Source organism: Solanum dulcamara, chromosome 1, assembly GCF_947179165.1.
Source record: "Solanum dulcamara chromosome 1, daSolDulc1.2, whole genome shotgun sequence".
NCBI classification, from domain to species: Eukaryota; Viridiplantae; Streptophyta; class Magnoliopsida; order Solanales; family Solanaceae; genus Solanum; species Solanum dulcamara.
This window is the reverse complement of record NC_077237.1, coordinates 35695535-35720273: the sequence shown is the minus strand read 5'-3', so window position 1 is coordinate 35720273 and position 24739 is coordinate 35695535. Positions and strand designations below refer to the sequence as shown.

Below are 24739 nucleotides of genomic sequence, written 5' to 3'. Positions count from 1 at the left end.
TCGAATCATATCATATAGCCGTCCCTTTCGGGGGTCCGATGAATTACCTCTGTAAAACAATCATGGCACCAGTGCCATCACCACCTTATTACAACACATCATCATACATATACATACGTACCCGACCCTCTAGTGAGGGGCTCGATGGATAATGCAGTGAATTATGCATGATAACATACCCGTCCTAGGACTCGGTGAAAGAAGGGTTAAAATATACACGAGTAGAGCAGTGAGTAACTATATGCAATTTAAATCATTATTAGAGACTCGACAAAATAAGAAAGTTAAGCTTTTGTTTGAGGACCCGAGTAACGGTGTAGTCATCTCGAGTATCCTCTAAATGCCATTATGGGCTACCTTAAAAGTAATCTCGGGGACCTAGACATGTATTAACATAGGGCCAAATCATTTATGGAATCAAAAACACTTAATCTTGTATAGTCTTTAAGACTTGGAGCCTATACATTTGGTACCTCTTTAACATATAGAAGTTTCCAGGGAAATAGTTCAACTACTATCGGAGTTCGATATTCAAAAGTAAATAGGAGATGTTAAGAATGGAGTTACTCCGGAGCTCACATCATATTTAACTTACAACTAAGACATGCCAGAAAAGAAAGAGAGTAAACTCTATATAGTCTGTACTTTCCTTCAGGTGGCCATTATATACATATCTCGTACCCGGCCTATCCTGGGGCTCAGTGAATAACTATGGCATCATAATCTCATTTTCATACCAAGTACATATCAAGATAAAGGAAAGATAGTTTCCCATACACTACTCGTTAACACGTAGAAGCCTTAACAGGCAATGCTCAATTCTTGTAGGGGTGTCAACACCTAACTATAGTTAGGGATTATGAGGCATACCTGGAGTTCTGGGAATGGAATTATCCCCACATTCAACATACAATTCACTTAAGTCTAAAACTTTCTAATAGGAAAGAAAGATAGCTATACGTACTTATACTAAAACATGCCAAGAGAAAGCTTTACATACCTCGTATGAGTCACTCTTTGTCATGTTCGCCTCATCGTCCTTTGAACCTATTCAACATGGAAGTAATAAGAATATCAACCACTCTTGACTTTCCAGCACCTTCAGTTGCACCTTAGTATTCATGGAATCTATTTCCTTGTTCGTTTCCTCGACTAGTTCTTTAATTAGCTAAGGTATTAACGAAAATTGGGCAGCATCTCTCCTATAATATGCCCTATCCGAATTTCCAATCACACCCCTAATAACTACATCCGGTTACAACAACAACCTTCAACATATATACAAGCAATTCACACCAGTATTACACAATACAAACCCCAAACAACTCACTCAAAACTATCAAAACGTGAATTCTAGACAGCTTACTATCTTGCATTGTCGCTTTATTTCGAAGGGGTAATTGAGGTAAACAGGCTTTATGTACTCCATGAAAGTTATAGACATGTGTCTTAGTGTCTTATAAAATTTAAAATCACCCCTACATCAATTCTGTACAAAAAGATATGCCCAAAATACCAACAAAAGTTTGTGTAAGATGTCCAAAACCAAAATCTGGGCAGTACCTCCTCTATACTTCATCACCCTTTTTCGAGTAGATAAAAGCAAAAATTGATTTTAAAGGCTAAATTAAAGTTATAGAACTATGAAATATATTTCCAAAACATATTGAATCACTCAAAATGAATCATTACACAAGAAGTTATACTAATATTACTAACAATAGTCCCATTCAAAAACTGGTTTGTTAACTAGCTCTTAATGTTTTCTCTCTTTATTCTTTCACCCTCTTCTAGGTGTAAAGCTGAAGAATTAATTTCGTAGACATTGTAAGATACATATATACATCTCTATGTGGTTGAAGAATACCGTAGACAATTAATTAACGGAGAATAATTTAAGAAGTTACCTTTAATTCTTAAAAAACCCATGGCTGCCTTGTTCTTTGTTCCTCACATTTTTCCTCTTCTTTTGTTTGCTGGATTTTTAGCTCCAAATAGAATAAGAATGACTTAGAATTCATCCAAATACACATATATATACCTCTTTATAAGGTGCCATGTGCCAGCCCCCTAGGGTGATACGTGGCAGCCTCCTAGGGTGCCACCTCAACCCCTGTGGCCAATCACATACTGCTATGTAGCAGCGGGGTCCACCTCAAGTAGGTAAGTCACCTGCTTGCTTTTCACCTGCTTGCTTCACTTTTGTAAGTTCGGAAACTAGTTTTTCTCCCTTTCATAGGGTCGTCATCTGGTCTCATTTCAAGAGACTATGTAATCCGTACTTCGCAAGCTTGGTATATCCTCAAGTAGCTTAAGTGTATAAGACTTCTAAATTAGTATCTTACGTAGGTAAATCAAGTCTTACAATTCCCTACTCTTGACGAGTATAGAATAGGTGCGTTAGCCTAGTATAGTCCTTCTTTTTTTCCAAACTTTAACTGGCACTCCATCCTTATTTGTCTTGCTTAAATCCTTTTTACAATACCCTCAACATAACTTATAGTACTCTGGGTACATAATCTCATATTTTTTCTCCGCCGCTAGTTCAGATTCTTCCATCTCGCGCGATCACACCCGCACTATCGCACTAAATTCCACCAGAATTTAGAAGTTAAGCGTGCTTGGGCGAGAGTAATACTGGGATGGGTGACCTCCTTGGGAATTCCTCATGTCGCATTTCATGGTAATCCTTGCAATAATATGCGGGGCACTCAACTTAGCTCCAGATTTAGCTCAGCGTTGTCTCGCGAGTCTTTATGTTTTGCCTTGTCCTTTTCTCTGTTATCTTGCAATCAGTATCGGGGTAGACCTTTAGTTCTACTATGACCCTGTCCCCCCCTTTTTTTTGTTGGTCACTTTTATTTAACTTCTCCTATTGTATTCACCCCTTTTTGTAATCACCCATTCATTAGGGTGGGCTACTGAGTAGCGCTAAAGTTCGTTGATATAGTGACCTTTAGAGTTGCTTTGAGTTTTGGTCTATTATTAGCTGGCATAGTTTTAAAGGAGTTTGACATATAAGCTTGCCTATCCTATAGCAACCAGCTAGTCCTGTCCGTCTTATTCAAACTATTTCACAATTTTCCTTACCCCCACTTGTAATCTTCTTGACACATTTTCGTGTCATTCTTTACCTTTACAAGGATATGAAAAATGCAAGAAATACCTTGTCTCTGCACTTTTTTCTATTTCCTTTTTCTTTGGTTATTTATCTATCGCAACATCATTTGCGACTAACTATGTAGCCAACATTTTGGCTTTTGGTCTAGCATGCTATCATTATCCTTCGTAATGTCTCTTGAGTTATTCGATATCTTTTCATGGTTACACTCTTGTATTTTTACACGCAGCCACCTTCTAGTGTTATGTTGTTCAGGGTCTCGTCACAAACTTCTTAACGCTGCCTTATGTAGCATTCTGGCTTCCATCCAATTATTAGTGGCTCCCGGACCTTTCTAACTTGGTTCGGCAAGATATTTTATTGAAGTTTAGACGTCCATCTCAAATATATTGCCATATCAATTGCCTCCTCCTACTTTTGCCATTTTCTCATTAACTTCCCCCTTTAGAGGGTACTCGTACTTTCATCTGCTTGTACCTTGCTCTATGTCTCTATATCCAGTCTCAATTTCGTCCAATCTCTTTCTCTAATCTACTTGGTACTGCATCAGGTCCCCATCTTCCTGTATATTTTACAACCTGGTTATCCGCATACGGAATCTTGGCTAAATTATGAAACAACAAGAACCTTTTCATACATAGTGTGACACCTCATTTATTACTCTATACTTGAGTAATGGGACCCATGGGACTACTCGTCTGAGGCCACATTCTACTTATCTTCATCAAAAATTAATTAGTACTTGAAGTCATTCCGATTTTAATTAGGCAGTACTAGTATTTCGACGATAACTATTCCATTTTTTCTTGAAGTAGTGGCTTTGTCCCAACCTATATCCTTTGTTTCTTGGGATGAACGTAAGTTGCACTATTTATTCCTTAAGTCTGCCGTCTTTATCTTTTAAGGGTTCCACTATTTTTGGGGCGACGTTGTGTGCACGCATTATTCCTCTATATCTTAAGCTCCATACCAATACTGCATACTCAACGCAGGCCTTTAACTTAGTTAGCATCTACTAAGGGCGCTTATTAGCGGTCTCACTTTATCCCTGTATACTTGTATCACACTATTCAATTCATACTTACATATCCCCCTTTTATTTCGTACACATTTTCAGTTCCTGACATCTCTTTGAGGTGCGTCTATTAGAAGTTCCTTCCCTAATTAGTCAATGGAGAACTATAAACTGTTATCGTAAACGATTTTCCAACTATTGTTGGAAGAAACCAGAACCTCTTAAACATCGCAGTACTTTTTTTAATACTTGACCTACCTGGTCTCATTCCAAATTTATCCTCTAGTTATGAACAACTTATCTAATTTACAATTAGGAGTTGGGGGCTTGGTACTTTGAAAATGAGTGAAGCTCAATTACTAGACATCTTCCCTTTCAACCTGAGCTTTTCTTTTTTTTACAGTATAACTATGGCTAGAGATACTGTGGTCTGAATTGTACTGCTCAGACAGACTTTTGTTTCTCCGACATAAACTTCCCCAAGTAAAAAGGGTATCCCTTATTGATGACATGAAGATTACCTCTTACAGCTTTAATTTGGCATAATATGGGTACTCGATATCAATTTCCAAAACATGTTATAAAGCTATATTTTATTCTCTTTTTTTGTTTTGGGAAAATTTTAGCAGAATTTCCTCTACACTCCTTACTATCCCAAAACCTGCACGCAGAAAATACCAACAATGCCTCACAGGGCCAACACATATATATATTCATATCATATCACAGCCACACAGGGCTTTCAATATCACCTCATATCGCAGCCACACAGGGCTTTCAATATCAATAATAGTATAAAAATAATGGACTTACCTCGTATGTCCAACTCCGAACTGCATCTGTTTCACTTCCTGTCTACTTTTCCTTTCCAGGTTTCAACTTTACATTTCAATATTACTTCAATACCTTACCCGTCGGATCTCTTCCGTGACTTTACTTTACTTACATGCATGCTTTGTAATGTCCCATGTCGTCAATTACTTCCTTCGGTTGATGTCGTCCTTCTACTAAAGTCCAGGGTTAGTACAAAGAATTTTCCTATGACTCATATCTATAGCACATCTTAGATGCGAAAGAAAGGTAACATCCTAAATGTCCTGTAGCTTCCTGTTTATAGATGTGGCATGCAACACATCGATAATCAAAATTCTACTAGACACGATCTGCAGACACTCCAAGGTCGAACTGCTTTGATACCACTTCTGTTACGACCCAACCCCGTAGGCTGCGACTGGGGTCCGACCTGGACCCCCCATATACCTAACTATCAGTTGTGGTCAAATTAAACTGTAAATAAAACAATATCATGTAATAGAGCCCCATTGGGTGATAATATTCTTATAAACCTGTAGCCTTTTTGTTTGTGTCGTAATATGAAAGGGCATGCGAGACAACAAGGTTGTCATAGCATAATAACATATACCATACATCATGTAGACCCAGTTGAATCAAACTGATATACACAACCCACATATACAAATCTGCAGACCTCTAAACATATTAATAACAACATATGGCGGGACAGGGCCCCTACCATACCCCTGAATAGACAGAACACTTTTATACATTAATGGTCAATATCAAAAACTAGGCTCTAATACAATGGAGCCACCTCCAGCTGAGCTGAGCAGAATCCTAAGTTGACAGACTTCCAAAACCTGTACCTATACCTGCGAGCATGAAATGCAGCCCCCACAAAGAAAGGGGGTCAGTACGATATATGTACTGAGCATGTAAAACATAACATAATACAACTGGAAGCATATTTGAGATAGAGGAACAGGGGATAAGATATCAAATCGGAAACCTGTACCTATACTTTGTGAATTACAAAAGCATGCATGTTCGAATCATATCATATAGCCGTCCCTTTCGGGGGTCTAGTGAATCACCTCTATAAAACCAGCATGGCACTAGTGCCATCACCACCTTATTACAACACATAATCAAACATATACATACGTACCCGATCCTCTAGTGAGGGGCTCGGTGGACAATATAGTAAATTATACATGATAACGTACCCGACCTAGGACTCGGTGAAAAAAGGGTTACAGTATACATGAGTAGAGCAGTGAGTAACTATATGCAATTTAAATCATTATCAGAGACTCGACAAAATAAAAAAATTAAGCTTTTGTTTGAGGACCTGAGTAACGGTGTAGTCATCTCGAGTGTCCTCTAAATGCCATTATGGGCTGCCTTAAATGTAATCTCGGGGACCTAGACATGTATTAAGATAGGGACAAAACATTTATGTAATCAAAAACACTTAGTCTTGTATAGTCTTTAAGACTTGGAGCCTGTACATTTGGTACCTCTTTAACATATAGAAGTTTCCAGGGAAATAGTTTAACTACTATCGGAGTTCGATATTCAAAAGTAAATAGGAGATGTTAAGAATGGAGTTACTCCGGAGCTCACATTTAACTTACAACTAAGACATGCCAGAAAAGAAAGAGAGTAAACTTTATATAGTCTGTACTTTCCTTTAGGTGGTCATTATATACATATCTCGTACCAGGCCCATCAAGGGGCTCGGTGAACAACTATGGCATCATAATCTTATTTTCATACCAAGTACATATCAAGAGAAAGGAAAGATAGTTTCCCATACACTACTCTTTAACACGTAGAAGCCTTAACAGGCAATGCTAAATTCTTGTAGGGGTGTCAACACCTAACTGTAGTTAGGGATTATGAGGCATACCTAGAGTTCTAGGAATAGAATTATTCCCATATTCCATATACAACTCACTTAAGTCTAAAACTTTCCAAAAGGAAAGAAAGATAGTTGTACGTACTTATACTAAAACATGCCAAGAGAAAGCTTTACATACCTCGTACGAGTCACTTTTTGTCACGTTCTCCTCGTCGTCCTTTGAACCTATTCAACATGGAAGTAATACGAATATCAACCACTCTTGACTTTTCATCACCTTTAGTTGCACCTTAGTATTCATGGAATCTATTTCCTTGTTCGTTCCCTCGACTAGTTCTTTAATTAGCTAAGGTGTTAACGAAAATTGAGCAGCATCTCCCCTATAATATGCCCTATCTGAATTTTCAAGCCACCCCTAATAACTACAGACAACCAACAACAACAACCTGCAATATATATACAAGCAATTCACACCAACATTACACAATACAAACCCCAAACAACGAACTCAAAACTATCAAAACGTGAATTCTGGACAGCTTATTGTCTTGCATTGTCGCTTTGTTTTGAAGGGGTAATTGAGGGAAATAGGTTTTATGTCCTTCATGAAAGTTATAGAAATGTGCCTTAGGATCGTATACAATTTAAAATCACCCCTAAATCAATTATGTACAAAAATATATGTCCAAAATATCAACAGCAGTCCGTGTAAGATGTCCAAAACCAAAATCTGGGCAGTACCTCCTCTATACTTCATCACCCTCTTTCGAGCAGATAAAAGCAAAGATGAATTTTAAAGTCTACATAAAAGTTATAGACCTATGAAATATCTTTACAAAACATATTGAATCACTCGAAACGAAGCTGTACAAAAGAAGTTATACTAATATTACTAACAACAGTCTCATTCAAAAATGGGTTTGTTAACTAGCTCTTAACGTTTTCTCTCTTTGTTCTTTCACCCTCTTCTAGGTGTAAAGCTGAAGAATTAATTCCGTAGACATCGTAAGATACATATATACATCTCCATATGGTTGATGAACACCATAGATAATTAATTCACGGAGAACAATTTAAGAACTTACCTTTAATTCTTAAAACAACCATGGCTGCCTTGCTCTATGTTCCTCACATTTTTCCTCTTCTTTTGTTTGCTGGAGTTTCAGCTCCAAATAGAATAAGAATGACTTAGTGGTTGTTATATCGAAAAAAGACTATTTAAAATTAATTTCAACTTTTAGAGAAAAAATCAATTTTAAGAGGAGTCGCCACTTAATTTTTTAATAAAATTAAGAAAACTTAATTTAAAAGACTCTAACAGATTTAAGTCTTAAAAATTTAGAGAAAAAGATACGAGGTTCATATTACTATTTTAAGAAGGTTTTAGCACTTAAAATTGCCGATAACATGCGGTTGTCCAACGATTTGAAAATTATTTGACTAACTTTGGGAAAATGTGTTTTAACAATAATTAAAGTATTAAACAATTTTGAGAAAAATATAAATTTTAAAATATTTAAGATAATTTATAAGAATGATTGACTTAGTAAAATGATTAAATAAAGGAGAAATAATGAAACAAAAATGGTCACTCTTTAGGGATTTAATTAAGTTGAATTAAACAATTAATATTAGAATTAATACGGGATAAATAAATATCATCAATTAATTAAATAATAGTAAAAGGCAAACGAAATAATAAATAAACTACCCCAAATAAATACAAACGAAAGTATTTAAAAATAGGGTAGAAATATTTATGTACTCATATTCTTCGGATCAGCGCTGGCTTATTAATCGGAAGACAAAAAATATAGTATTTTGTCGTTTTCTGTTCGGGTCGATTTCCATCATTTCTGAAGGGCCTATCTACCCCTACCCCTCCTAAGTTTATTTATTATTATAATTCTAAAGCGATCTAAAAGAAATAATAAAAACTAACGTCCTAAAAGGTGTCTAACGTCCCAACTTAATATTCAAGAGGCATTGGACGTACTATTAAGATAGGTTTTAGACTAAAGAAAATATAGTCATCCTAAATATATACATCGCCAAACAAAACCGATGGGATGAACAGTTAGCACATAAAATCTCAAATAAGCCTCTAGATTAATTAATTAATATGCTTGAAAACACAGATAAATAGGGAAAGTTAAAATAATTGTATGTGTGTACATACAATCAAATATACGAGATTAAATGCAAAAATTCAAACATGATAAAATAACGACATTCTTGATAATTTTTAATTATTAACTAATAATATTTATAAATTCTATTAATATGATTTTAGTTAATAACATGCTGAAGATTTATTAAAATACTATAGATATATTTTCAAAAATGGAATAACATGATAAAATATTTATTAGAAACCTATGGGAATGAATTTTACACATAGCATTATGAAAAATATTTATGAAGACCGACAGACATGATATTTGTTTAATTGGTATGTTAGAATTATAATACCTATAAACTGATTGTTATATGATAAAATATGCTGAAAATGTTGTTAAATCTCATTGACCTAATAGACTCAAAATATTCTTACCGTCATGGTTTCTATATGCTTGAAATAATATTAAATCCTATAAACATGATATTTAGGTGATTAACATGTTGAAATATTAATTAACAATATTATAGGCACGATACATTAAAATTTTAAAACTCTATGATCATGGTTTCTAAATAAAGTATGCATTAGAACATTTATTAAATCCTATTGATATAACTTCTTTATGCATTAATATGACGAAGATATTTTTAGTCTTATAAGCATAATTTAATTCTTATAAAAATACTAAAATATTCATTAGGTCCTATGGACATGATTTATGTATGATTATTACTATGAAAATATTATAAGCATAGTTTCTATATAGTTGCAATATTATTACATCCTAAAGGCATAGTTTCTATATGATATAATGTTCTAAAATTTCATTAACAAATCTATAGGCATTTTATCTATTTAAGTAGCCTATTAAATACTTATTAAGTCCTAAACATGATTTCTATATAAATTAACATGCTAAAGATATTAAACGAGTCATGTAGATATGGTTTCACTTAATATGCTAAAACTATTAAGCTTAAACTATGATATGTGATTCAATTAATATGCTAAAAATTATCTATCGAAAGTGTATGTGCATGATATTTAATAATAGAATGGTTGATAGTTTGAACAAAAATATATGGGAGTTGGTCATGTCATATAATACATATTAATAAGTAAAAATATTAAAGTTAGAAGATTGATTTAAATGCATCGAATTTATCAATTTTTATTTTTTGTGAAAAAATATATTTTTCATTTTAAATTAAGTCTAATCCTCGATAAAAGCATAACTAAAATAACTAACTCCTTTTGACATATTTATCTAGCGTGCACACCCACATAAAATTATTGTCAAAGCAAAATAAATACAAATAGCACGTAGATTCCCCCTCCCCATTAGACAGTCCCCAAATATTTATTATTATGCAGAGTATAGTTTACAAAATTATTACAAACTAAAATAAAAGGTAAGTGAATAATACAAAAGATGTAAACGAAATAATGACATCTTAACATTTCGTTTGCAACTCTTCATGTTTTGAACTTTGAAGTTCAAACCCTGTCAAACCATAAAGAAAAAAAAACACAAGCAATATACAAATATATAGAGGTATGTCATTATTATGTAATTTTACCACAACAAAGCAAACAAACAAAGCAAGAACACATTTCAAAATAATAAACCAATATATAAAGGGAAGTGGTACTAACCTGGATACGATTAATATGAATTTATTAATATGCCAACGGAAAGCGGTAGCAATATTCGAGATCCAAGCAAGTCGAAGTAGCAAAGAGGCAAAAGAAAGAACTTAAAAGCACTAAGTATTTTTGTTAAAAACCTTTTGTGTTCTAATGAATATTAGATGTAAAAATGGAAAGTAGAAAATTATTTTTTCTTCTCTGTTTTTTCTCCCCCTTCTCTAAAATGAAGATGAGTCTTATAATGGTAAAAGACAATCAAGAAAAATAAGAAAATCTAGAAAAACGGCTAGGCAAGATTTTAGTCAAGACTCTTTTTTTTTTCTTTCTCCCTATAAGTCAAAGGAAGAACACATATTTCAAATGAAGGTGACCAAATTTCAACAACAAAATCAAGACCTTTCAACAACAAAATCTGTCAAGATTTTCAACAACCAAATCAATTATTATGATTTGGTCAATAATTCAAAATTTGATGAAAAAGTCAAGAAACACCACTAAGCAAAGTCCTAAAATCATGACAAGAGGGGCCCATTATCAATAAATGTAAAACAATTATTTTCTTAAATGAATAAAGACTAAATAAAAGCAAAAAAATTAAACAAAGACTACCATAAACAACCAAAATAACAGTTTGTTTAAATCATTATTTAAGGCAATAGCAAGTCACTTGAAAATAAGAAAAACTGAATTTCAAGGCCAAAAATAAAGTCTATCACAAGAGTAGTAGATATGTAATCACCTATCCAAATAATTAACGTAACAAAATTACTTTAAAATTTACCTTAAAGTAGTGGGGTACCAATTTTTATTTTAAATTCAATAAAGGAGCAAGATTAATCATGCTAGATACCAAAATGATTACTACATGTTAGCAAATCAAGAAAAATGCTAATTACTATAGTTACTTCCCAAAAGCAAGCGTATCAACCAACAAATCAACTTATATTCTAATTATGCTGGATACACTAGATGTCATAATTCAAATAATAGACAAAATCAATTAAGGGAATGAAACAGGCTAAAATTAATGAATTACATATCATCATTAACAGGAGTAATCAAGCAATAACAAACATATTTAAAGGAACATGATGGATAACACATATTTAGTGGACTATTGAAACATTCATTTGAACAGAACAAAAAAAATCAACTAACACATCAAAAATAAATGCCCAAAAATGAAGAATATGTATTTAGATATCAAAAAAAGCAAAATCATACTTTATCAATTAACAAATTAGATTTGATAATCTGCAGAATCAACTAAGAGAGTGACATATGCTAGAGATGATTAATTTTATGCCGAAATTAATAGAAAGCTAATTAGACACACATGAACACTATACGCATGACTTAACACATTAGACTGAAGAGTGACATTCTATCCGAGCTAGTTTGAAGTGGAAAGAGATCATATGTCAAAATCACACATATATGATCAAATAGAAGAAGATCAAATGCAGCAACCCACACATAAAAATAAAATTCTGAAATATTAAGTTGTAATAAAAAGAATCTGTGAATCCCAAATCTTATAATTCCTTGAAGAGAAACAAGAGGTTGAACGAATGTGAAGCTAAAAACCATTATACCTAGGATGGATCTGTAAAGATCCGTCTTCACCGAAATGAACTCGAAGTTACACCCAATAATGTTTTGATCCCCACGCTTTTCGATCGGCTGCTTTGAGTGTTGTGGTGTCGTCGTCTTCGTCTCACCGGAGTAGCTGAGACAATGAGAGGAGAGGTGCGCGTCGATGGCTGCCGATGATGTTCGTCGAAGGTTGTTTCCACTGGAGTTGCAGGCGCGACTGTTGTGTGTTGTCTCCACTGCTGCGCATCATCGCTGGAGGTGCTGGACGTCGCTGCTGCTGCTTCTCCTGGTGGCTGCCGATGTTTCTAGAGGTTGTTTGACGTGGCTGCTGGTTGAAGCAGTGGGAATGGAGTCGTTTGGTGGTGTTGCTGTGGTGGTAAGGGTGTACAGATCGGGGGGTGTGGCGGCTTGAGGTGTGGCGGCTTGGCCTTCTCTTTTCTTTGGAGAAGATGAAGAAAGTGTAGAGAGAGGGAGATAGTTAGGTTGAGAGTTAGAGAGAGAGTATTAAGGTTTTGGGTGTTTGGTATATTGAAATTAGAAAAGATAATGGATTAAATCACAGCCATAAATCAATATAGGATGAACGAATGAGATTAAAATTGGAATTTAAAATTGTAGCACTACTTATGTATATACTATGTATGTACATATATATGACGTACGTATGTATATAATACGTACTAAAATAGATGCATAATTAACATAGTTAACTAAAATATATGATGAACTTAATTAATTATTGACTTTTATATGCACATGTATACAAGACGTATTAAAATAGATATGCAATATGCACATATTAATAAGAATTATTAAATAAACCTAGTTAAGTAATATTTTTATATAAAGAAAAATACACATATATTAAATAGACATATAAAAATATTCGAACGTATGAAGCTCGTTATTTGAAAAATAATAATAAAGATAATAGTTATAATATTAATAAATAGAAAGAATATTATAAATTACGACTGTCAAATATATGGCTTATTGGGTAAAACTAAATATAAATTTATTTATTTAATAAAGAAATGATTTTGAAAAAATGCTTATTTATTAAGATAGCAATCCGAAAAGTAGTTATGGATTGGTCAAAATTGGGTGTCAATAGCTGTCTCTTTCTTTGAATAGGATCAATGAAAGAGATTCTGGTTAAAGAAAATTGACAAATCCAATTTTGACCATCATATTTTCCTTTTACGAAAGGAGGTTTGGTACAGACTTTTAGAAAATTATAGCCAAACTCTAATATCGAGTCTCCTACATATCTTAGGTCACATGAGAATTTAGGCCACTTGTAGTTCGAGACGCTATATTTGGCGCACAAATTTGAAAGAATTCAGAGCTATCACGGAGTCGAATTATGGAGAAACTAGAAAACTTGTGAACTGGATGAGGAGGTTTGTTGGAGTACAGTCGAGTTTTTAAAATCAAGCTCGCCTACATAGCCTTAAACTTAGGAATCAGACTGCTTGTAGTTTGACTCAATCGGTTGAAAAGACAATCTCTTATGATAAGATAACCTTCGATTAGGAGGAGTGACAAGTGAATCGAGTATGAAAAAGAGACTTGCAACCTCTTAGCCATGAATATGGCTAGCTTCACACCCATAATTAAGAACTTACATGGACATAATTTCCAAAGCTCTTGGTGTATTGTTACTCAGATTGATAAATTGCTTCCGGTGACAAGTTGAAGTTTTCCGGAGCGAAACTGAGATTAACAAACTTAAAGGGATACCACATGCCTTCTTGTAGTGGTGCGGTGTGATGAAAGTTATTCTTCAACTCGTGTTCTAATTTTGCTACTAAGAAAAGTTCTACGTTGTGCTGCATTTTTTTTTATGTCGTCCGCCTCTTTGGTTTAGTTGAGAATCTATCCTCTTGGATGATCTCGCCAAAGACTAAGATAAAACTCATTAGTAGAAAAATGTAATTCAAATGAAGAGGTAGTGTCATTACTATATCGGCACGTATTCATCTCTTCTAACATTTGACGTCAATTTTCTTAAATTTTTATATTGTAGATGATGGACAGATATTATGCAATATAATGATGATGATATTCCATCGGTAGAATAATGATATTCCATCGGTAGGATGTATGTTATTTCGTTGATAAGATATAGATTGATGTTCCATCGATAGGATATAAATATGTGTGTCCATCGATAGGACGAATGGAGATCCATTGGTAGGATGATGACGTTCCATCGATAGGATAATGATATTCCATCGGTAGGATGTATGTTATTCCGTTGATAGGATATAGATTGATGTTCCATCGATAGGATATAAATATGTGTGTCCATCGATAGGACGAATGGAGATCCATTGGTAGGATTATGGTATTCCATCGGCAGGATAATGATATTCCATCGGTAGGATACTGATAGTCCATCGATAGGATATAAATATGTGTGTGTCCATCGGTAGGACGAATGGGGATCCATTGGTAGGATTATGATATTCCATCGGCAGGATCATGATATTCCATCGGTAGGATAAATGATATTCCATCGGTAGGATGTATTGGTTAGTTACACTTCAAACCTTCTTTGGTATTTGATGCAGCTTGTGTATGCCCATTAAACATCTTTGACGCTGGAGAATATAATTGACGTCATTATAGATGCTTGCATGCCTTGGAAGTAGCTCTTTTATGTGTTACTGTACTCAAAAGAAAACAAGTAATAGACACATTATCGTTCTAACTAACGACTGAGCAAAACCTTTTAAGGAAAATTCTTGAAAATATATACAAAGTGCCTGATCACTTTGACATTAGTGTATGAATATCATGCTTATTTTCGAACACTTTATATTCATTATGGCTCATGGTTTGCTAGAGATTTGAACAAGGCATTGTTGCTCATATTTTGAACGTCTCCTTTTCGTCTGATGAATCCTGACGACAAAAATTATCGCTTTGACAACTCTTTGTTCTTTTAACATCTTTGTACTTGCTGAACGGAGGGATATGGTGATCCTTTATAAATCTGCATCCACAAAAAAATTATTAGTTTTGAATGAATTGATCTGTGTTGAATTCTCCATTTGTTTTCTCCTTGTCTTGTTATCTTCGATCGCTTGCTCTGATTCCCCACTTCTCGGTAGACATAAGATGAAAATATATTTATGCAAAAATATTTGATGTATTAAAAGCTTTTAAAAAGATGAGTTTTTGAAAAGCAATTTAGAAAAGGGTCACTGCCAGATGTCACGTCACGCATAGCTTAAGTGAACGTCCTTGATTCAGAGATTTGAGCATGTTTGACAGCTTGTTCACAAAATTTTGAGGATCCTTGAGGGTTCAAGCCTGGAAGTCCTTATATAGCCAAAATGTTTTGTAGTTGACTTTGAACTCTGACGGTGTTGAACTTCTAACAATGTTAGGGATCATTCGAAGCCAACTTGAATTTGAAGTCGAGTAAAAACCTCCTATTGATATTGGATAAAATTTTTGAGGTCATCCTAAAAAAAATTTGTCCCAGTTAGATGTCTTGGTGGATATCAAACTATTAATAAGAGATTTGTAGAACTTTTGAGATCCTATCAAAAATTCTGTCTCAGTTACTTTTTCTGATGCACCTCAGTCTTGTCTTCTTTTGTAAAAAAAATCTTCTTTGAAATTTTTGAGTCCCTCTCAAAAATTCTGTCCCAGTTTCTATTATAAATAGAGAACTTACGGAAGATATGACCAAACCGTTGTGGCGCCTACGTATCCCGTTGAGGTAGGAATCAGGTCAAATATAGTTCCCCTCTCGAGAGATAAATGAGAAATAAGAGATATTAGTAGAAAAATGACTGAGGCCGACATAGGCCGTCTACGTATCTCATTCTTGAGAATTCAGGTCAGACATAGTTCAAATAATAAAATGGGATATTGAGAATAGATAAAGGGGTGACCGAAGCTGACATAGGCCGCCTACGTATCTCATTCTTGAGAATTCAGATTAGACGTAGTTCATTAAAAAAAAAAGGGATATTAAAATAAATAAGCATAAAAGCGATTATAAGAAAACGATGCAATTACAGGGAAAGATATAAAAGAAAATTATAAATCTCCAAACAAAGTATCTCTTGACAACATTTGAGTTGATCGATAACTTGTGAGAGACAAGTTGGTGTGTAACCGTGGTGTATCAGCATATGAATGTATCGATGTATCGTCTAAGAAACTTGATGCATTTTCTGAGTCTTTGTAAAATGAACATGAATTCTTGTTTCTTTGACACATTTGTCATCTGCCAGATTAATGATTTCAGTCTCATTGCATTCTTTGAACTCATCATTCACTTCATTTTGATCATTCATCTTGTGACATGACATGATATTGACAGGTTTTAAATTATTTTACTGAAATCATAAATAAAGACAGTTAGATAGCGAAAGTAAAGTATTTAAAACAAATTTTCGCAATAAAAGAGGCTTTTATTTGAAATAAAGAAATAAAACTTTGGCCATGGTCATGGACCACTTTGCCTTTTTCAAAATATTATGAGGGGAATTAAAGCATAACAAGGTAAAGTGACATAAAGGGTGGATATCCATACTACCACCGGCTTTTTAAAAAACATAAATTTCGCCTTTATCTATCAAGACGAGCGAGGAGCCAAGAGTGGACTGTAGGTCCAATAAGGTACTTGCTGTTTTGGCTTGGCATCTCGTATGCCTGACGTCTCGATCATCACAACATTACTGACTCCTTCTCCTAGAGCAATATTACTGGCAGACTTTCGCATTGAAAATAACTGATACACATGAGGAAAAGGCTTTTCAAGATTGTCATATTTGACTGGGACTATCGACTTATCTGTAGTCCAATCTTTTCCAACTTCAACCATGTTAATAGTCATCCCTTCATGATTCGACAGGGGGTTATTATTGATATTGGGACCGACAGTTTGGAGAGTGACAACCTTTTAATCTATCAGGTCTTGAATTTTATGCTTCAAATTGATACAGTCCTCGGTGGTATGTCCAGCACCTCCTGAATGATAAGCACAATAAAGATTTGGTCTATAAAGTTTGGAATTGACATTGATATTCTCTGGATCGATTGTTTGTATCATGCTAGCTGCTTTTAATCTCTCAAAAAGCTGTGTTCGGGTCTCAATCAAAGGAGTAAAGACTCGAGAGGATTTATTCTCAAGGTTTAGGCGAGGAAAGTTGTAATTATTTTGCGGAGGTGGAGGTACTTGATGGTAGTTCAGAGGATTTTGATGAGTAGGTATTGGCGTTCTAAATTTTACGTATTGTGGAGTTTGGTAGTTAAGAGGAGCATTTTGATAGTGTGGAGGTAGGTAATTAGGAGGCGGAGTTTGATAGCTTGGTTGGATGTAGAAAATTAGGTAGGAATTTTGTGGAGATGGGGGATATATTTTGGAGGGTGAGGTTTTGTTGGAGCTAATATTGGGCGATCTCTGTGTCCTTTCATCAGGCGCATGAGAAATAAAGGACACATCTTCTCTTTTTTTTGAACAAACCTGAGGACCCAGCTTGGATAGCCACATGGGTAATCCTTTCGGTCTTTAGACCGTCTTCAATGGTCTCACCAATTTTGACCACCTCAGCAAATTTTGCTCCTATGAGCAATAATATCCTATCATAGTACTCAGGCTCTTGAATGCGTACAAAGACTTCGATAATTTCTTTTTCAGTCATAGGAGGTCGAACTCTGACAACTTCCTTTCTCCAACGGTAGGCGTACTCTCGATAGCTTTCAGTAGACTTTTGTTTGATTTTCTCCAAAGAGTAATGATCGGGAACGATCTCCACATTATAAGCAAATCTTTCAATGAAATCTTTAGCCAAAACATTCCAACTTGGCCACTGTTTCATTTCTTAAGAAGTAAACCATTCCAAGGCCTCTCCACTTAAGCTTCAGCTAAAGAGCCGCATTAATAAAGCCTCGTTCTTTCCAACTCCTACGAGTTGATCACAATATGATCTCAAATGAGCTAAAGGATTTCCAGTTCCTCCGAAAGTATCAAATTTTGGTACTTTGAACCCTTTCAGAAGGTCCAGATCTGGATGTAACACAGATCTTCATAATTCAATCCAACAACATCCGGAGTATAGTGAAACTCTTTCATAGCTTTTACAATTTCCTCTTTCATGCTCTACTTAGCTATTTCCTCTTTGGTCCTCCACTCTTTCTCCTTTTCCTCATTCTGATCAGGATAGGGATATGTCGTGTAAGGAGGATATGATTCCGGTAGCGTTGAAATATAGAAAGTGGTTTTTGAAGGTATGGGTTGAGTAGTAGGTGGGTTTTGAGCGTTTTGATAAGGAATCTGGTACATAGGAGGGAATGCTTGAGAATTGTTGGCATTTAGGTTTTGAGAGGGTGGTGGTGCTTGGTATGATGAGCTAGTGTGATGTAGGTTAGGAGTGGTTAAATCGATGGTTGGTTATTTCTATGTTGGAATGACATGAGGATCATTTGGCATGTTTTCTGGAGGATTTTGTGGTTGAAGATGGAGCAGAGGTCTTCCTTCGCCTGGAACTGACGTGTTGGTGGCGATAGCCAAGTTTGAAAAATCTTGATTCTTCTGTATCTCAACTCTCATCTCGGTGATCTGTTGCACTAACTGTGTGATCAACTCATTCTGTTTGGTGATGACAGGATCCGTCACAATGATATCAGTCAAACCAGTATTCCCATCATTGCTAGTCATTTTACTTTTCCCTACTAATAAATTTTGATCGGAAAAGGAATCTTTGGAAGCCTTTGATCTTGTGAAATAAGGGTGCTCGGCCAGTTTATCAACACAGATTAATTCTAAGTATCTGCACAGAAAATAACTCAAAAGGCGAACATGTCAGTGTGCATTCATAACAGATAATGCAAAATATCACACATAATGAGACAAATAAACACATAATACACATAAACAGTTATTGCGCATCCTAAACAAATATGTGACCCTTTGTGCCAATAGTAGGCCTATCAAATTGAAGGATGTATATGTTTTCTTATGCCAATTCATTATCCCCAAAGTACTTTAAAACATTCAAAAGGTTTAATAAATATCAAAAAAAATATGTAAAGAAGCTTAGAATGGAAATAACAAAACAAAGTACAAATAAAAGCAATCCCACACAGGGGATGATAATGAACTTTAAGCTTCTTCAAATGCTTCACTAAGTTTGGTTCCCTTGGCGATGTTGACTTCTTCCCATATGGCATATCTGTCTGCCCACAGATGATCTCTTGCTAACTGAGCCCCTTCTTGATGCCTAAACCTTTCTATGGGCTGGATTTGTTGCTCCAGGCCATCATCTAACTCAGATATACACTGTCTCACTCTTCGTAACTCTTGTTTTAGCTGGGCTATGACTTTGGCATCTTCTGAATGTCGGCGTTGATGATCCAACTCATTCTTCTCATACTTCTCTTGGAGCTGATAGAGTTGAATTTGATGTTTAGCACCAATATTTGCAACATGATGAGGGACATTCGGCCATGGTTCGATGATTCCTGCAAGGTTTTTCTTTATCCATTCCCTGTACTCTACAGAACATTCAGGTTGAAATCTATTTGGCAATGACTCACCCAACACCCTTCGAGTTTTCCATGTTCTGAGTATCTGTTCAACAAAAGAGACTTGGCCACTTTCGTGGTCCGTTGCGAACTTTCTCATGTTTGCGGTTTATATACGTTCCTGTCTTCCTCCTAGTTGTCTAACGACTCGAGCTGGGGCATACGGCCGGGTTCCTCTTAATCCGGCTAATATCAAGTAAGGGACCTTTTCCCCTCAAATTGTTATTTGCTCTGGTAGCACCATACTCTCGATTGACCATTGCACATTTTCTTCTCTTAATCCCTGAAGCCTTGGATACCAAAATTTGTGACCTCCAGTTCTGTTAAAATAATTACAATATAACCACCAACCGTGACCTTCAAGTTCATCTAGTCGTCTCAAAGGATTTAGATGTTCCGGATCATGATCTTTGAGTAAGTTTCTCATCATCATCCACTGAAGTATTAGATTACATCCTTGAAAGAATCGTCCACCATTTTTACACTTAACCAAAGCTCGATAAATGTCCGCAAGAATCATGGGTGCCAAAGTATAGTACTTGGTTGCGGACCCGTAGTCTACCCCATTGAAGATGGCATGAGTGACCATCACTACAATTGGATGGATAGTATAGTTTGGGCCTTGGGGAAACACCATTGTCCCAAGTAGGCATATAGCAAATGCAAGTGGATGTGTTTCCTTCCATTTTTCTTTTGAGACAAATCCGTCTTGATACTTTTCGAAAGCTCTTGCTCGTCCAAATCAAGTATAAAGTTTTTGAAATGGAATGCTTGATCCGGGAAGCTTGTCCATCCATTTAGCTTTGACAATTGAAAGTTTTTCCTTGATCTTGACAAAATCCCATATTTTGGGAATAAGGAGGTCACTATCAGGCTTACGCTTCCGTTTGTTACACATGCCTATGCTCTCATAACTAGCAAGGACTTCCTCGATAGTTGGGGTCATTTCTATTTCTCCGAACCTAAACACCATGTTATCACTATCCCAGAATCTCACCATTGATCCAACTAAATCTGGCTAAGCCTCCATTTCCATAATTGATGGAATATGGCCTATGTGACTTCGAACATTTTTCTTGTCTTTGTTGTTCATAAATTTCCACCACACTCGGAGGTAAGGATGAGGTAGAGTCACCATCTGAGTTCTCATGGGGTTGTCTACTGGGTCCATCCTACAAGAAAGAAAATAAGTTACCCCCGCCCCCATTGGATAATTGATTTGTTTAAAAATAACATATACATCCTTCAATTAAACACATAAGCATGATTGTCCTTTATTGACCAATAGGCCAAATAGACACTAGGTGGGCTTCTAATGGGCCCAATACGCCTTGGGTATTGAGTCGTCTTAGGCCAATGCGCTAAATCAGAATTTTGGTTTTGCTCTACGCTAGATTGACTAGGAGTGACTTTTGCAAGATCGGTGACCCAAGCGGACAACTCAGGATGGAATTCACGACAACCATTGGACGTATGGCATATCAATAAATTGCCGATCGTTCCGAAAAAGGGTCAAATATAAATTAACCCAGCTGCGATTCCGCAAAACCGTTCTTTAATATACTATACATGTAAAAGAAAGATGCCATGAAATGCAAATGATAGTTTAATATATAAATTAAATATGTAATTGTACAATTAAGGAAAATAAGAAATACTAATTATTACAAATTCAGATAGTTAGTCAAATAAACAATTAAATCTAATGGTTAGAACCTAATTAATTCCCCAGCGGAGTCGTCATTTCTGTTATGTCAAAAAAAGACTGTTTAAAATTAATTTCAACTTTTAGAGAAAAAATCAATTTTAAGAGGAGTCGCCACTTAATTTTTTTACAGAAATTAAGAAAACTTAATTTAAAAGACCCTAACAGATTTAAGTCTTAAAAATTTAGAGAAAAAGCTACGAGGTTCATATTACTATTTTAAGAAGGTTTTAGCACTTAAAGTAGCCACTAACATGTGGTTGTCCAATGATTTGAAAATTATTTGACTAACTTTGGGAAAATGTGTTTTAACAATAATTAATGTATTAAACAATTTTGAGAAAAATATAAATTTTAAAATATTTAAGATAATTTATAAGAATGATTGACTTAGTAAAATGATTAAATAAAGGAGAAATAATGAAACAAAAATGGTCTCTCTTTAGGGGATTTAATTAAGTTGAATTAAACAATTAATATTAGAATTAACACAGAATAAATAAATATCATCAATTAATTAAATAATAGTAAAAGGCAAACAAAATAATAAATAAACTACCCAAAATATATACAACGAAAGTATTTAAAAATAGGGTAGAAATATTTATGTACTCATATTCTTCGGATCAGCGCCGGCTTATTAATCGAAAGACAAAAATATAGTATTTTGTCATTTTTTACTCGGATCGATTTCCATCATTTCTAAAGGGCCTATCTACCCCTACCCCTCCTAAGTTTATTTATTATTATAATTCTAAAGCGATCTAAAAGAAATAATAAAAACTAACGTCCTAAAAGGTGTCTAACGTCCCAACTTAATATCCAAGAGGCATTGGACGTACTATTAGGGTAGGTTTTAGACTAAAAAAAATATAGTCATCCTAATTAGATACATCGCCAAACAAAACCGATGGGACGAGCAGTTAGCACATAAAATCTCAAGTAATCCTCTAGATTAATTAATTAGCATGCTTGAAAACACAGATAAATAGGGAAAGTTAAAATAATTGTATGTGTGTACATACAATCAAATATACGAGATTAAATGCAAAAATTCAAACATGATAAAATAACGACATTCTTGATAATTTTTAATTATTAATTAATAATATTTATAAATTCTATTAATATGATTTTAGTTAATAACATGCTGAAGATTTATTAAAATACTATAGATATGTTTTCAAAAATGGAATAACATGATAAAATATTTATTAGAAACCTATGGGCATGAATTTTACACATAGCATTATGGAAAATATTTATGAAGACCTACAGACATGATATTTATTTAATTGGTATGTTAGAATTATAATACCTATAAACTGATTGTTATATGATAAAATATGCTGAAAATGTTGTTAAATCTCATTGACCTAATAGACTCAAAATATTTTTACCGTCATGGTTTCTATATGCTTGAAATAATATTAAATCCTATAAACATGATATTTAGGTGATTAACATGTTGAAATATTAATTAACAATATTATAGGCGCGATACATTAAAATTTTAAAACTCTATGATCATGGTTTCTAAATAAAGTATGCATTAGAGCATTTATTAAATCCTATTGATATAACTTCTTTATGCATTAATATGATGAAGATATTTTTAGTCTTATAAGCATAATTTAATTCTTATAAAAATACTAAAATATTCATTAGGTCCTATGGACATGATTTATGTATGATTATTACTATAAAATTTTATAAGCATAGTTTCTATAAGGTTGCAATATTATTACATCCTAAAGGCATAGTTTCTATATGATATAATGTTCTAAAATTTCATTAACAAATCTATAAGCATTTTATCTATTTAAGTAGCCTATTAAATACTTATTAAGTCCTAAACATGATTTCTATATAAATTAACATGCTAAAGATATTAAACGAGCCATGTAGATATGGTTTCACTTAATATGCTAAAAATATTAAGCTTAAACTATGATATGTGATTCAATTAATATGCTAAAAATTATCTATCGAAAGTGTATGTGCATGATATTTAATAATATAATGGTTGATAGTTTGAACGAAAATATGTGGGAGTTGGTCATGTCATATAATACATATTAATAAGTAAAAATATTAAAGTTAGAAGATTGATTTAAATGCATCGAATTTATCAATTTTTATTTTTTGTGAAAAAATATATTTTTCATTTTAAATTAAGTCTAATCCTCGATAAAAGCATCACTAAAATAACTAACTCCTTTTGACATATTTATCTAGCATGCACACCCACATAAAATTATTGTCAAAGCAAAATAAATACAAATAACACGTAGATTCCCCCTCCCCATTAGACAGTCCCCAAATATTTATTATTATGCAGAGTATAGTTTACAAAATTATTACAAACTAAAATAAAAGGTAAGTGAATAATACAAAAGATGTAAACGAAATAACGACATCTTAACATTTTGTTTGCAACTCTTCATGTTTTGAACTTTGAAGTTCAAACCCTGTCAAACCATAAAGAAAAAAAAATCCAAGAAATATACAAATATATAGAGGTATGTCATGATTATGTAATTTTACCACAACAAAGCAAACAAACAAAGCAAGAACACATTTCAAAATAATAAACCAATATATAAAGGGAAGTGGTACTAACTTGGATACGATTAATATGAATTTATTAATATGCCAACGGAAAACGGTAGTAATATTCGAGATCCAAGCATGTCGAAGTAGCAAAGAGGCAAAAGAAAGAACTTAAAAGCACTAAGTATTTTTGTTAAAAACCTTTTGTGTTCTAATGAATATTAGATGTAAAAATGGAAAGTAGAAAATTATTTTTTCTTCTCTGTTTTTTCTCCCCCTTCTCTAAAATGAAGATGAGTCTTATAATGGTAAAAGACAATCAAGAAAAATAAGAAAATCCAGAAAAACGGCTAGGCAAGATTTTAGTCAAGACTCTTTTTTTTTTCTTTCTCCCTATAAGTCAAAGGAAGAACACATATTTCAAACGAAGGTGACCAAATTTCAACAACAAAATCAAGACCTTTCAACAACAAAATCTGTCAAGATTTTCAACAACCAAATCAATTATTATGATTTGGTCAATAATTCAAAATTTGATGAAAAAGTCAAGAAACACCACTAAGCAAAGTCCTAAAATCATGACAAGAGGGGCCCATTATCAATAAATGTAAAACAATTATTTTCTTAAATGAATAAAGACTAAATAAAAGCAAAAAAATTAAACAAAGACTACCATAAACAACCAAAATAACAGTTTGTTTAAATCATTATTTAAGGCAATAGCAAGTCACTTGAAAATAAGAAAAAACTGAATTTCAAGGCCA

At 34.0% G+C, this 24739-nt stretch overlaps 1 long non-coding RNA gene and 1 pseudogene across 1 annotated transcript; one reads left to right on the top strand and one right to left on the bottom strand.

Annotated features, from left to right (window-relative positions):
* Positions 1–2560: 2560 nt before the first annotated feature.
* Positions 2561–2680, top strand: LOC129904363 (5S ribosomal RNA; annotated as a pseudogene).
* A 2899-nt stretch (positions 2681–5579) lies between these two features.
* LOC129887768 (uncharacterized) lies at positions 5580–8060 on the bottom strand. Its single transcript, XR_008766485.1, has 2 exons — positions 6977–8060; positions 5580–5806 (listed from the first exon to the last, which is right to left on the bottom strand). It is a non-coding gene; the product is annotated as an uncharacterized LOC129887768 (long non-coding RNA).
* Positions 8061–24739: the final 16679 nt, after the last annotated feature.